This window comes from Crinia signifera, chromosome 6 (genome assembly GCF_055691185.1).
Source record: "Crinia signifera chromosome 6, ASM5569118v1, whole genome shotgun sequence".
Classification (NCBI taxonomy): Eukaryota; Metazoa; Chordata; class Amphibia; order Anura; family Myobatrachidae; genus Crinia; species Crinia signifera.
In genome coordinates this window covers 44,413,307-44,426,810 of record NC_139222.1, presented here as the reverse complement: position 1 = coordinate 44,426,810, position 13,504 = coordinate 44,413,307, and positions in this window count along the sequence as shown.

Here is a 13,504-nt window from a genome sequence, read left to right as displayed (position 1 = left end):
TACAAAGGTGCATTGCATTAAACAAGTCCACTGAGCGTCCCAAAATGGCCGGCCTGCCTGCTTTCATCCATCAATTGTTCTAAATTTTTCATTACCCAATGAGCTGAGGTGGAGTCTTAGCCAGTGGCATCATCAGGGAGGTGTGTAAAGCACTTTAGGCTAGACAGCCAATCAGCTGCCAGCTTCCATCTGTCAATCAAATACAGCAGCCAATCAGAAAGCTGCCCATTGATCAGCAGGCCCTTTATGACATCACAGACAGACCCTCAGAACTATCTGTGCATGTCTAATGGCAGGCTTTCAGTTGGGCGGGTGGGTGGCAGAGGGAGGGGATGTCTGTCTCATTTCTCCTGAAAATTGCGGTTTTTCTGCGTTTAGGGGAAAAGTTGAGGTCCGACGCGCAAAAGTGGGGTATCCTAGAAATCACTTTTTAAAGAGGCACATTTCTGGCCCCCCAAAAATGGGCATTTCAAATGAGAAATGAGTCCAATTAACAAAATAGGGTGAATAAGTATGTATTTCAGGGGTGAGTTAGCGTGTTATTGGGGAAGTAAATCCTGATATTTTTGGAGGTTGCAAGGGCAACTACACCATTCAAAATAGGCAGGCTTTAGCATATGCAGTTAGGCCCTGTAGGATGATTTTAGCTAAAAAGTGCCCCAAACACTCAAACGGGCTTGTATCTGGGAAGGGAAAATATGGGAAACATGACTTAGACACCAAATGATACACTGTATGCCATGTTTCCAAATTTTTATGCACAGTGGTTACAGCATGAAGCGAATGCATGTGAAAATACAAAGGTGCATTGCATTAAACAAGTCCAATGAGCGTCCCAAAATGGCCGGCCTGCCTGCTTTCATCCACCAATTGTTCTAAATTTTTCATTACCCAATGAGCTGAGGTGGAGTCTTAGCCAGTGGTACCATCAGGGAGGTGTGTAAAGCACTTTAGGCTAGACAGCCAATCAGCTGCCAGCTTCCATCTGTCAATCAAATACAGCAGCCAATCAGAAAGCTGCCCGTTGATCAGCAGGCCCTTTATGACATCACAGACAGACCCTCAGAACTATCTGTGCATGTCTAATGGCTGGCTTTCAGTTGGGCGGGTGGGTGGCAGAGGGAGGGGATGTCTGTCTCGTTTCTCCTGAAAATTGCGGTTTTTCTGCGTTTACGGGAAAAGTTGAGGTCCGACGCGCAAAAGTGGGGTATCGTAGAAATCACCTTTTAAAGATGCACATTTCTGGCCCCCCAAAAATGGGCATTTCAAATGAGAAATGAGTCCAATTAACAAAATAGGGTGAATAAGTATGTATTTCAGGGGTGAGTTAGCGTGTTATTGGGGAAGTAAATCCTGATATTTTTGGAGGTTGCAAGGGCAACTACACCATTCAAAATAGGCAGGCTTTAGCATATGCAGTTAGGCCCTGTAGGATGATTTTAGCTAAAAAGTGCCCCAAACACTCAAACGGGCTTGTATCTGGGAAGGGAAAATATGGGAAACATGACTTAGACACCAAATGATACACTGTATGCCATGTTTCCAAATTTTTATGCACAGTGGTTACAGCATGAAGCGAATGCATGTGAATATACAAAGGTGCATTGCATTAAACAAGTCCACTGAGCGTCCCAAAATGGCCGGCCTGCCTGCTTTCATCCATCAATTGTTCTAAATTTTTCATTACCCAATGAGCTGAGGTGGAGTCTTAGCCAGTGGTATCATCAGGGAGGTGTGTAAAGCACATTAGGCTAGACAGCTTATCAGATGCCAGCTTCCATCTGTCAATCAAATACAGCAGCCAATTTGAAAGCTGCCCATTGATCAGCAGGCCCTTTATGACATCACAGACAGACCCTCAGAACTATCTGTGCATGTCTAATGGCTGGCTGTCAGTTGGGCGGGTGGGTGGCAGAGGGAGGGGATGTCTGTCTCGTTTCTCCTGAAAATTGCGGTTTTTCTGCGTTTACGGGAAAAGTTGAGGTCCGATGCGCAAAAGTGGGGTATCGTAGAAATCACCTTTTAAAGACGCATATTTCTGGCTCCCCAAAAATGGGCATTTCAAATGAGAAATGAGTCCAATTAACAAAATAGGGTGAATAAGTATGTATTTCAGTGGTGAGTTAGCGTGTTATTGGGGAAGTAAATCCTGATATTTTTGGAGGTTGCAGGGGCAACTACACCATTCAAAATAGGCAGGCTTTAGCATATGCAGTTAGGCCCTGTAGGATGATTTAACTAAAAAGTGCCCCAAACACTCAAACGGGCTTGTATCTGGGAAGGGAAAATATGGGAAACATGACTTAGACACCAAATGATACACTGTATGCCATGTTTCCAAATTTTTATGCACAGTGGTTACAGCATGAAGCGAATGCATGTGAAAATACAAAGGTGCATTGCATTAAACAAGTCCAATGAGCGTCCCAAAATGGCCGGCCTGCCTGCTTTCATCCATCAATTGTTCTATATTTTTAATTACCCAATGAGCTGAGGTGGAGTCTTAGCCAGTGGTACCATCAGGGAGGTGTGTAAAGCACTTTAGGCTAGACAGCCAATCAGCTGCCAGCTTCCATCTGTCAATCAAATACAGCAGCCAATCAGAAAGATGCCCATTGATCAGCAGGCCCTTTATGACATCACAGACAGACCCTCAGAACTATCTGTGCATGTCTAATGGCTGGCTTTCAGTTGGGCGGGTGGGTGGCAGAGGGAGGGGATGTCTGTCTCGTTTCTCCTGAAAATTGCGGTTTTTCTGCGTTTACGGGAAAAGTTGAGGTCCGACGCGCAAAAGTGGGGTATCGTAGAAATCACCTTTTAAAGACGCACATTTCTGGCCCCCCCAAAAATGGGCATTTCAAATGAGAAATGAGTCCAATGAACAAAATTGGGTGAATAAGTATGTATTTCAGGGGTGAGTTAGCAGGTTATTGGGGAATTAAGTCCTGATATTTTTGGAGGTTGCAGGGGCCACTACACCATTCAAAATAGGCAGGCTTTAGTATATGCAGTTAGGCCCTGTAGGATGATTTTAGCTAAAAAGTGCCCCAAACACTCAAACGGGCTTGTATCTGGGAAGGGAATCTGGGAAGGGAAAATATGGGAAACATGACTTAGACACCAAATGATACACTGTATGCCATGTTTCCAAATTTTTATGCACAGTGGTTACAGCATGAAGCGAATGCATGTGAATATACAAAGGTGCATTGCATTAAACAAGTCCACTGAGCGTCCCAAAATGGCCGGCCTGCCTGCTTTCATCCATCAATTGTTCTAAATTTTTCATTACCCAATGAGCTGAGGTGGAGTCTTAGCCAGTGGTATCATCAGGGAGGTGTGTAAAGCACTTTAGCCTAGACAGCCAGTCAGCTGCCAGCTTCCATCTGTCAATCAAATACAGCAGCCAATCAGAAAGCTGCCCATTGATCAGCAGGCCCTTTATGACATCACAGACAGACCCTCAGAACTATCTGTGCATGTCTAATGGCTGGCTGTCAGTTGGGCGGGTGGGTGACAGAGGGAGGGGATGTCTGTCTCGTTTCTCCTGAAAATTGCGGTTTTTCTGCGTTTACGGGAAAAGTTGAGGTCCGACGCGCAAAAGTGGGGTATCGTAGAAATCACCTTTTAAAGACGCACATTTCTGGCTCCCCAAAAATTTGCATTTCAAATGAGAAATGAGTCCAATGAACAAAATAGCCTGAATAAGTATGTATTTCAGGGGTGAGTTAGCAGGTTATTGGGGAAGTAAGTCCTGAAATTTTTGGAGGTTGCAGGGGCCACTACACCATTCAAAATAGGCAGGCTTTAGCATATGCAGTTAGGCCATGTAGGATGATTTTAGCTAAAAAGTGCCCCAAACACTCAAACGGGCTTGTATCTGGGAAGGGAAAATATGGGAAACATGACTTAGACACCAAATGATACACTGTATGCCATGTTTCCAAATTTTTATGCACAGTGGTTACAGCATGAAGCGAATGCATGTGAATATACAAAGGTGCATTGCATTAAACAAGTCCACTGAGCGTCCCAAAATGGCCGGCCTGCCTGCTTTCATCCATCAATTGTTCTAAATTTTTCATTACCCAATGAGCTGAGGTGGAGTCTTAGCCAGTGGCATCATCAGGGAGGTGTGTAAAGCACTTTAGGCTAGACAGCCAATCAGCTGCCAGCTTCCATCTGTCAATCAAATACAGCAGCCAATCAGAAAGCTGCCCATTGATCAGCAGGCCCTTTATGACATCACAGACAGACCCTCAAAACTATCTGTGCATGTCTAATGGCTGGCTTTCAGTTGGGCGGGTGGGTGGCAGAGGGAGGGGATGTCTGTCTCGTTTCTCCTGAAAATTGCGGTTTTTCTGCGTTTACGGGAAAAGTTGAGGTCCGACTCGCAAAAGTGGGGTATCGTAGAAATCACCTATTAAATACGCACATTTCTGGCTCCCCAAAAATGGGCATTTCAAATGAGAAATGAGTCCAATTAACAAAATAGGGTGAATAAGTATGTATTTCAGTGGTGAGTTAGCGTGTTATTGGGGAAGTAAATCCTGATATTTTTGGAGGTTGCAGGGGCAACTACACCATTCAAAATAGGCAGGCTTTAGCATATGCAGTTAGGCCCTGTAGGATGATTTTAGCTAAAAAGTGCCCCAAATACTCAAACGGGCTTGTATCTGGGAAGCTAAAATATGGGAAACATGACTTAGACACCAAATGATACACTGTATGCCATGTTTCCAAATTTTTATGCACAGTGGTTACAGCATGAAGCGAATGCATGTGAATATACAAAGGTGCATTGCATTAAACAAGTCCACTGAGCGTCCCAAAATGGCCGGCCTGCCTGCTTTCATCCATCAATTGTTCTAAATTTTTCATTACCCAATGAGCTGGGGTGGAGTCTTAGCCAGTGGCATCATCAGGGAGGTGTGTAAAGCACTTTAGGCTAGACAGCCAATCAGCTGCCAGCTTCCATCTGTCAATCAAATACAGCAGCCAATCAGAAAGCTGCCCATTGATCAGCAGGCCCTTTATGACATCACAGACAGACCCTCAGAACTATCTGTGCATGTCTAATGGCTGGCTTTCAGTTGGGCAGGTGGGTGGCAGAGGGAGGGGATGTCTGTCTCGTTTCTCCTGAAAATTGCGGTTTTTCTGCGTTTAGGGGAAAAGTTGAGGTCCGACGCGCTAAAGTGGGGTATCCTAGAAATCGCTTTTTAAAGAGGCACATTTCTGGCCCCCCAAAAATGGGCATTTCAAATGAGAAATGAGTCCAATTAACAAAATAGGGTGAATAAGTATGTATTTCAGGGGTAAGTTAGCGTGTTATTGGGGAAGTAAATCCTGATATTTTTGGAGGTTGCAAGGGCAACTACACCATTCAAAATAGGCAGGCTTTAGCATATGCAGTTAGGCCCTGTAGGATGATTTTAGCTAAAAAGTGCCCCAAACACTCAAACGGGCTTGTATCTGGGAAGGGAAAATATGGGAAACATGACTTAGACACCAAATGATACACTGTATGCCATGTTTCCAAATTTTTATGCACAGTGGTTACAGCATGAAGCGAATGCATGTGAATATACAAAGGTGCATTGCATTAAACAAGTCCACTGAGCGTCCCAAAATGGCCGGCCTGCCTGCTTTCATCCATCAATTGTTCTAAATTTTTCATTACCCAATGAGCTGAGGTGGAGTCTTAGCCAGTGGTATCATCAGGGAGGTGTGTAAAGCACTTTAGGCTAGACAGCTTATCAGCTGCCAGCTTCCATCTGTCAATCAAATACAGCAGCCAATTTGAAAGCTGCCCATTGATCAGCAGGCCCTTTATGATATCACAGACAGACCCTCAGAACTATCTGTGCATGTCTAATGGCTGGCTGTCAGTTAGGCGGGTGGGTGGCAGAGGGAGGGGATGTCTGTCTCGTTTCTCCTGAAAATTGCGGTTTTTCTGCGTTTACGGGAAAAGTTGAGGTCCGACGCGCAAAAGTGGGGTATCGTAGAAATCACCTTTTAAAGACGCACATTTCTGGCTCCCCAAAAATGGGCATTTCAAATGAGAAATGAGTCCAATTAACAAAATAGGGTGAATAAGTATGTATTTCAGTGGTGAGTTAGCGTGTTATTGGGGAAGTAAATCCTGATATTTTTGGAGGTTGCAGGGGTAACTACACCATTCAAAATAGGCAGGCTTTAGCATATGCAGTTAGGCCCTGTAGGATGATTTTAGCTAAAAAGTGTCCCAAACACTCAAACGGGCTTGTATCTGGGAAGGGAAAATATGGGAAACATGACTTAGACACCAAATGATACACTGTATGCCATGTTTCCAAATTTTTATGCACAGTGGTTACAGCATGAAGCGAATGCATGTGAAAATACAAAGGTGCATTGCATTAAACAAGTCCAATGAGCGTCCCAAAATGGCCGGCCTGCCTGCTTTCATCCATCAATTGTTCTATATTTTTAATTACCCAATGAGCTGAGGTGGAGTCTTAGCCAGTGGTACCATCAGGGAGGTGTGTAAAGCACTTTAGGCTAGACAGCCAATCAGCTGCCAGCTTCCATCTGTCAATCAAATACAGCAGCCAATCAGAAAGATGCCCATTGATCAGCAGGCCCTTTATGACATCACAGACAGACCCTCAGAACTATCTGTGCATGTCTAATGGCTGGCTTTCAGTTGGGCGGGTGGGTGGCAGAGGGAGGGGATGTCTGTCTCGTTTCTCCTGAAAATTGCGGTTTTTCTGCGTTTACGGGAAAAGTTGAGGTCCGACGCGCAAAAGTGGGGTATCGTAGAAATCACCTTTTAAAGACGCACATTTCTGGCCCCCCCAAAAATGGGCATTTCAAATGAGAAATGAGTCCAATGAACAAAATTGGGTGAATAAGTATGTATTTCAGGGGTGAGTTAGCAGGTTATTGGGGAATTAAGTCCTGATATTTTTGGAGGTTGCAGGGGCCACTACACCATTCAAAATAGGCAGGCTTTAGCATATGCAGTTAGGCCCTGTAGGATGATTTTAGCTAAAAAGTGCCCCAAACACTCAAACGGGCTTGTATCTGGGAAGGGAATCTGGTAAGGGAAAATATGGGAAACATGACTTAGACACCAAATGATACACTGTATGCCATGTTTCCAAATTTTTATGCACAGTGGTTACAGCATGAAGCGAATGCATGTGAATATACAAAGGTGCATTGCATTAAACAAGTCCACTGAGCGTCCCAAAATGGCCGGCCTGCCTGCTTTCATCCATCAATTGTTCTAAATTTTTCATTACCCAATGAGCTGAGGTGGAGTCTTAGCCAGTGGTATCATCAGGGAGGTGTGTAAAGCACTTTAGCCTAGACAGCCAGTCAGCTGCCAGCTTCCATCTGTCAATCAAATACAGCAGCCAATCAGAAAGCTGCCCATTGATCAGCAGGCCCTTTATGACATCACAGACAGACCCTCAGAACTATCTGTCCATGTCTAATGGCTGGCTGTCAGTTGGGCGGGTGGGTGGCAGAGGGAGGGGATGTCTGTCTCGTTTCTCCTGAAAATTGCGGTTTTTCTGCGTTTACGGGAAAAGTTGAGGTCCGACGCGCAAAAGTGGGGTATCGTAGAAATCACCTTTTAAAGACGCACATTTCTGGCTCCCCAAAATTTTGCATTTCAAATGAGAAATGAGTCCAATGAACAAAATAGCCTGAATAAGTATGTATTTCAGGGGTGAGTTAGCAGGTTATTGGGGAAGTAAGTCCTGAAATTTTTGGAGGTTGCAGGGGCCACTACACCATTCAAAATAGGCAGGCTTTAGCATATGCAGTTAGGCCCTGTAGGATGATTTTAGCTAAAAAGTGCCCCAAACACTCAAACGGGCTTGTATCTGGGAAGGGAAAATATGGGAAACATGACTTAGACACCAAATGATACACTGTATGCCATGTTTCCAAATTTTTATGCACAGTGGTTACAGCATGAAGCGAATGCATGTGAATATACAAAGGTGCATTGCATTAAACAAGTCCACTGAGCGTCCCAAAATGGCCGGCCTGCCTGCTTTCATCCATCAAATGTTCTAAATTTTTCATTACCCAATGAGCTGAGGTGGAGTCTTAGCCAGTGGCATCATCAGGGAGGTGTGTAAAGCACTTTAGGCTAGACAGCCAATCAGCTGCCAGCTTCCATCTGTCAATCAAATACAGCAGCCAATCAGAAAGCTGCCCATTGATCAGCAGGACCTTTATGACATCACAGACAGACCCTCAGAACTATCTGTGCATGTCTAATGGCTGGCTTTCAGTTGGGCGGGTGGGTGGCAGAGGGAGGGGATGTCTGTCTCGTTTCTCCTGAAAATTGCGGTTTTTCTGCGTTTACGGGAAAAGTTGAGGTCCGACGCGCAAAAGTGGGGTATCGTAGAAATCACCTATTAAATACGCACATTTCTGGCTCCCCAAAAATGGGCATTTCAAATGAGAAATGAGTCCAATTAACAAAATAGGGTGAATAAGTATGTATTTCAGTGGTGAGTTAGCGTGTTATTGGGGAAGTAAATCCTGATATTTTTGGAGGTTGCAGGGGCAACTACACCATTCAAAATAGGCAGGCTTTAGCATATGCAGTTAGGCCCTGTAGGATGATTTTAGCTAAAAAGTGCCCCAAACACTCAAACGGGCTTGTATCTGGGAAGGGAAAATATGGGAAACATGACTTAGACACCAAATGATACACTGTATGCCATGTTTCCAAATTTTTATGCACAGTGGTTACAGCATGAAGCGAATGCATGTGAAAATACAAAGGTGCATTGCATTAAACAAGTCCAATGAGCGTCCCAAAATGGCCGGCCTGCCTGCTTTCATCCATCAATTGTTCTATATTTTTAATTACCCAATGAGCTGAGGTGGAGTCTTAGCCAGTGGTACCATCAGGGAGGTGTGTAAAGCACTTTAGGCTAGACAGCCAATAAGCTGCCAGCTTCCATCTGTCAATCAAATACAGCAGCCAATCAGAAAGATGCCCATTGATCAGCAGGCCCTTTATGACATCACAGACAGACCCTCAGAACTATCTGTGCATGTCTAATGGCTGGCTTTCAGTTGGGCGGGTGGGTGGCAGAGGGAGGGGATGTCTGTCTCGTTTCTCCTGAAAATTGCGGTTTTTCTGCGTTTACGGGAAAAGTTGAGGTCTGACGCGCAAAAGTGGGGTATCGTAGAAATCACCTTTTAAAGACGCACATTTCTGGCCCCCCCAAAAATGGGCATTTCAAATAAGAAATGAGTCCAATGAACAAAATTGGGTGAATAAGTATGTATTTCAGGGGTGAGTTAGCAGGTTATTGGGGAATTAAGTCCTGATATTTTTGGAGGTTGCAGGGGCCACTACACCATTCAAAATAGGCAGGCTTTAGCATATGCAGTTAGGCCCTGTAGGATGATTTTAGCTAAAAAGTGCCCCAAACACTCAAACGGGCTTGTATCTGGGAAGGGAATCTGGGAAGGGAAAATATGGGAAACATGACTTAGACACCAAATGATACACTGTATGCCATGTTTCCAAATTTTTATGCACAGTGGTTACAGCATGAAGCGAATGCATGTGAATATACAAAGGTGCATTGCATTAAACAAGTCCATTGAGCGTCCCAAAATGGCCGGCCTGCCTGCTTTTATCCATCAATTGTTCTAAATTTTTCATTACCCAATGAGCTGAGGTGGAGTCTTAGCCAGTGGTATCATCAGGGAGGTGTGTAAAGCACTTTAGCCTAGACAGCCAGTCAGCTGCCAGCTTCCATCTGTCAATCAAATACAGCAGCCAATCAGAAAGCTGCCCATTGATCAGCAGGCCCTTTATGACATCACAGACAGACCCTCAGAACTATCTGTGCATGTCTAATGGCTGGCTGTCAGTTGGGCGGGTGGGTGGCAGAGGGAGGGGATGTCTGTCTCGTTTTTCCTGAAAATTGCGGTTTTTCTGCGTTTACGGGAAAAGTTGAGGTCCGACGCGCAAAAGTGGGGTATCGTAGAAATCACCTTTTAAAGACGCACATTTCTGGCTCCCCAAAAATTTGCATTTCAAATGAGAAATGAGTCCAATGAACAAAATAGCCTGAATAAGTATGTATTTCAGGGGTGAGTTAGCAGGTTATTGGGGAATTAAGTCCTGATATTTTTGGAGGTTGCAGGGGCCACTACACCATTCAAAATAGGCAGGCTTTAGCATATGCAGTTAGGCCCTGTAGGATGATTTTAGCTAAAAAGTGCCCCAAACACTCAAACGGGCTTGTATCTGGGAAGGGAATCTGGGAAGGGAAAATATGGGAAACATGACTTAGACACCAAATGATACACTGTATGCCATGTTTCCAAATTTTTATGCACAGTGGTTACAGCATGAAGCGAATGCATGTGAATATACAAAGGTGCATTGCATTAAACAAGTCCACTGAGCGTCCCAAAATGGCCGGCCTGCCTGCTTTCATCCATCAATTGTTCTAAATTTTTCATTACCCAATGAGCTGAGGTGGAGTCCTAGCCAGTGGTATCATCAGGGAGGTGTGTAAAGCACTTTAGCCTAGACAGCCAATCAGCTGCCAGCTTCCATCTGTCAATCAAATACAGCAGCCAATCAGAAAGCTGCCCATTGATCAGCAGGCCCTTTATGACATCACAGACAGACCCTCAGAACTATCTGTGCATGTCTAATGGCTGGCTGTAAATTGGGCGGGTGGGTGGCAGAGGGAGGGGATGTCTGTCTCGTTTCTCCTGAAAATTGTGGTTTTTCTGCGTTTACGGGAAAAGTTGAGGTCCGACGCGCAAAAGTGGGGTATCGTAGAAATCACCTTTTAAAGACGCACATTTCTGGCTCCCCAAAAATTTGCATTTCAAATGAGAAATGAGTCCAATGAACAAAATAGCGTGAATAAGTATGTATTTCAGGGGTGAGTTAGCAGGTTATTGGGGAAGTAAGTCCTGAAATTTTTGGAGGTTGCAGGGGCCACTACACCATTCAAAATAGGCAGGCTTTAGCATATGCAGTTAGGCCCTGTAGGATGATTTTAGCTAAAAAGTGCCCCAAACACTCAAACGGGCTTGTATCTGGGAAGGGAAAATATGGGAAACATGACTTAGACACCAAATGATACACTGTATGCCATGTTTCCAAATTTTTATGCACAGTGGTTACAGCATGAAGCGAATGCATGTGAATATACAAAGGTGCATTGCATTAAACAAGTCCACTGAGCGTCCCAAAATGGCCGGCCTGCCTGCTTTCATCCATCAATTGTTCTAAATTTTTCATTACCCAATGAGCTGAGGTGGAGTCTTAGCCAGTGGCATCATCAGGGAGGTGTGTAAAGCACTTTAGGCTAGACAGCCAACCAGCTGCCAGCTTCCATCTGTCAATCAAATACAGCAGCCAATCAGAAAGCTGCCCATTGATCAGCAGGCCCTTTATGACATCACAGACAGACCCTCAGAACTATCTGTGCATGTCTAATGGCTGGCTTTCAGTTGGGCAGGTGGGTGGCAGAGGGAGGGGATGTCTGTCTCGTTTCTCCTGAAAATTGCGGTTTTTCTGCGTTTAGGGGAAAAGTTGAGGTCCGACGCGCAAAAGTGGGGTATCCTAGAAATCACTTTTTAAAGAGGCACATTTTTGGCCCCCCAAAAATGGGCATTTCAAATGAGAAATGAGTCCAATTAACAAAATAGGGTGAATAAGTATGTATTTCAGGGGTGAGTTAGCGTGTTATTGGGGAAGTAAATCCTGATATTTTTGGAGGTTGCAAGGGCAACTACACCATTCAAAATAGGCAGGCTTTAGCATATGCAGTTAGGCCCTGTAGGATGATTTTAGCTAAAAAGTGCCCCAAACACTCAAACGGGCTTGTATCTGGGAAGGGAAAATATGGGAAACATGACTTAGACACCAAATGATACACTGTATGCCATGTTTCCAAATTTTTATGCACAGTGGTTACAGCATGAAGCGAATGCATGTGAAAATACAAAGGTGCATTGCATTAAACAAGTCCAATGAGCGTCCCAAAATGGCCGGCCTGCCTGCTTTCATCCACCAATTGTTCTAAATTTTTCATTACCCAATGACCTGAGGTGGAGTCTTAGCCAGTGGTACCATCAGGGAGGTGTGTAAAGCACTTTAGGCTAGACAGCCAATCAGCTGCCAGCTTCCATCTGTCAATCAAATACAGCAGCCAATCAGAAAGCTGCCCGTTGATCAGCAGGCCCTTTATGACATCACAGACAGACCCTCAGAACTATCTGTGCATGTCTAATGGCTGGCTTTCAGTTGGGCGGGTGGGTGGCAGAGGGAGGGGATGTCTGTCTCGTTTCTCCTGAAAATTGCGGTTTTTCTGCGTTTACGGGAAAAGTTGAGGTCCGACGCGCAAAAGTGGGGTATCGTAGAAATCACCTTTTAAAGATGCACATTTCTGGCCCCCCAAAAATGGGCATTTCAAATGAGAAATGAGTCCAATGAACAAAATAGCGTGAATAAGTATGTATTTCAGGGGTGAGTTAGCAGGTTATTGGGGAAGTAAGTCCTGAAATTTTTGGAGGTTGCAGGGGCCACTACACCATTCAAAATAGGCAGGCTTTAGCATATGCAGTTAGGCCCTGTAGGATGATTTTAGCTAAAAAGTGCCCCAAACACTCAAACGGGCTTGTATCTGGGAAGGGAAAATATGGGAAACATGACTTAGACACCAAATGATACACTGTATGCCATGTTTCCAAATTTTTATGCACAGTGGTTACAGCATGAAGCGAATGCATGTGAAAATACAAAGGTGCATTGCATTAAACAAGTCCAATGAGCGTCCCAAAATGGCCGGCCTGCCTGCTTTCATCCACCAATTGTTCTAAATTTTTCATTACCCAATGAGCTGAGGTGGAGTCTTAGCCAGTGGTACCATCAGGGAGGTGTGTAAAGCACTTTAGGCTAGACAGCCAATCAGCTGCCAGCTTCCATCTGTCAATCAAATACAGCAGCCAATCAGAAAGCTGCCCGTTGATCAGCAGGCCCTTTATGACATCACAGACAGACCCTCAGAACTATCTGTGCATGTCTAATGGCTGGCTTTCAGTTGGGCGGGTGGGTGGCAGAGGGAGGGGATGTCTGTCTCGTTTCTCCTGAAAATTGCGGTTTTTCTGCGTTTACGGGAAAAGTTGAGGTCCGACGCGCAAAAGTGGGGTATCGTAGAAATCACCTTTTAAAGATGCACATTTCTGGCCCCCCAAAAATGGGCATTTCAAATGAGAAATGAGTCCAATGAACAAAATAGCGTGAATAAGTATGTATTTCAGGGGTGAGTTAGCAGGTTATTGGGGAAGTAAGTCCTGATATTTTTGGAGGTTGCAGGGGCCACTACACCATTCAAAATAGGCAGGCTTTAGCATATGCAGTTAGGCCCTGTAGGATGATTTTAGCTAAAAAGTGCCCCAAACACTCAAACGGGCTTGTATCTGGGAAGGGAAAATATGGGAAACATGACTT